The 2,691-nt window shown below is 40.2% G+C and overlaps 1 pseudogene; it reads right to left on the bottom strand.

Annotated features, from left to right (window-relative positions):
* Positions 1-571: 571 nt before the first annotated feature.
* On the bottom strand, positions 572-851 carry LOC102468737 (non-histone chromosomal protein HMG-17 pseudogene; annotated as a pseudogene).
* Between the last annotated feature and the right edge of the window lie 1,840 nt (positions 852-2,691).

Here is a 2,691-nt window from a genome sequence, read left to right as displayed (position 1 = left end):
CCAAAATCAGAAAGCTACTGTAAAACCCAATGAAGTCTTCACGCCATGCTCTGAACAGGGAAAGTTTAGAGTGAGGGTTGACATTTGACATTTAGCATGTTGTTAAACAACTTTTAATGAGCCAACCCTGACTTTTGGGAAATGAAAATGGCAGAATTATCGGCCTGAAGATCCAACAATATAGAAAAGGAACTGCTGCTCTTTTGAAGGATGCCATCTCAATGTCATTGGAAAGTCCAGATTGCCTGATAAAGTGGTATAACCAATTTCCCATGGTCAGATCCCACAGGTCTCTGGTTTAAGCAAGTTAAGTCTATGCTGAAGGCAGAGAGAGAGAGGACATAAAAGCAAATGTTAAGTTTTCCACACCCCAAGGTGTCTGTGCCAAGGTGGCTGTGTGTCAGGTAATCCCTCCTCTTGGGAGCCAAGAGGAAGTCTCTCAACACTAGAAGGGAAAGGTGTTGTTCAAATAACAACATAGCTTTAAAAAAAGGGAAGAAAAACCCCACATTTTTTAAAAAAATTAGTATTTCAAACTGTATAGTCACCAGAAGTACACAGTTATCAAAAATGCACACACTTCACCTGGCATCTCCAGCACCTTCAGCTTTCTATGCCTGGTCTGTGTTGGCATCTCCATTCTCTGCAGGGTTACTCCCATCCTTGCCAGCATAAGCTTTTCTCTTTTTTCCTTTGGGTACCTTCTCTCCCTTCTTTACAGGGGCCTTTTTAGGCTTAGGCTTTGACTTTGGAGGAGCGGGTTTCACAGACAACCTTGCAGATCTTCTCTGTGGTTCCTTCACTTTGGTTGTATCTCCTTTAGTATCCCCTTCAGCCTTTCTCTCGGGCATGGTGGTGACCACTGCAGGACATAGGTGCTAGATGCGGGGGATGCAGCGGTGCGCAGGGGTTGGTCGGTCTGGGGGTCGCTCTGGGGGTCACTCTGGCCTCTTCTCCTTCACACTGCTCCCATTTTCCATTCTCAACTATCGTTCACTGACAAAGAATACAGCTTTCCAGTTTTCAAAGAGTAAACATTAATATCAACTTCCATTTTTTTTTAACTGATCAAGCTATCTCAGGCACTTACCATTGGTTTATTTGGGGATTTAATAGGAAAATGTAGACCACAGTTTAGGTAAAACAACAGCCTTACACATTTTTTTTTGATTATTCTTTTCATGCATAACTTAAAAACTCAAGGATCAATCTTTGGTATTGTGCCAACAAATATGGCCTAGGTAACATACATTATTATCTCTGTCTTTCAGAGTCAAAGACCTTTATTCTTCAGCAGTTACACACACACCCACACCCACACACACACACACACACACACACACACATTCACATCTTGAAAACTGAGCTTCCGCCAGGCCCCTTTGCCATCTGTCCAAAGAAGAAATCAGTAACTTGATAGGCTTTGTCATAGACTGACCATCTGCAATCCCGGGAACTGTATTTAAGTCTGAGCTCCCAGTAGCAAATCTGTTCATTTTCTCAGGTCACCTAGTGCTTTGTGCTTTCAACTATTTTCAAATGAAATACGAGGGAAACCTTGGTTATATTAGGAGACATTTCCTGTCAAGCAGAGGATGATCTGAGTAAGCACTTGTAAAGATTATATCTAGTTGCACACAACTGAATATTGTACATTTCCAGGAAAACATGAAATTAGTTGAAGGTACCAATCAGTAAACGAGGATGGGGAAAAGTTATGTTCAAAATATATAGGACTTTATTTGGGCACATTCATGGAATTAAATTTTTTTGATATACTAGATCATTTTACTTATTTAGAATCAATGTAAGTTACCACAATTACTTTCAGTAAACTGAGTCCTCCAGACTGTAAAAAAAGTTGCCTATACTGTAATATTAAAAGAAGTGCTTATGATACATAGTTTACATAAGCAGAATAGCTAGAGAAGAAAAGTCAGATGCCCATATGAGTCATACGAAAAGGTCATTTTTGTCAAATTGTAGAAGCAACCATTCGTTTCTTCTCATGTATGTACACTATGAATGCTTAATTCATGTGACAGAAAGGCCATGCATTACATTATTTTTTAAGAAAGATTTTTGCTATAGGCTGCATTCGCTTCCTAGAGCGATAGAGAGAGACAGAGAAACAGAAAGCAGGAAATCACCCCCCAGGGGAATGGCCATGCCACAATCCCTTCTCCATTCTCTCAGGATTTGGGGCATGTGTGGACATGTGCCTGCCTTGAGTTTTAAGCTGCTGGGTCCAGGACTTGAACCATGGTTGATTATGTGGGAGTCCAGCAACATAATCATTATGCCATTTGCTGGTCCCACATTAAATTTTTAAAAATTATTTCTTTAATTTTATTTATTATTATTATTATTACTATTATTTTAATTTGCTACAGGACACAGAGAGAGAGACAGAGAAAGAGAGAGAGAGAGAAAGTGAGAAAGCAAGCCGCCAGATCCAGGACCCAAACAGTGATCAGCTATGTAGGACTCCAGCACTTTAACCATTGTGCCAACTTGTTGGCCCCTACATTAAATCGCTATACATCCTTTAGATTGTTAAGAGAGTTTACCCAGCATGATATACACCTCAGTCCAGTCCAGTTGAGATCACCATACACATCCTCCTCAACAGATAATAAAACTTATCTGTGTCCCACAAGTGTCTTACCTCTCCATTTTCCCCCAAAATTT

Source organism: Tupaia chinensis, unplaced genomic scaffold (assembly GCF_000334495.1).
Source record: "Tupaia chinensis unplaced genomic scaffold, TupChi_1.0 Scaffold000362_1, whole genome shotgun sequence".
Classification (NCBI taxonomy): Eukaryota; Metazoa; Chordata; class Mammalia; order Scandentia; family Tupaiidae; genus Tupaia; species Tupaia belangeri.
Note: the sequence above shows the minus strand (reverse complement) of the source record. Positions and strands in the feature narration are given on the sequence as shown.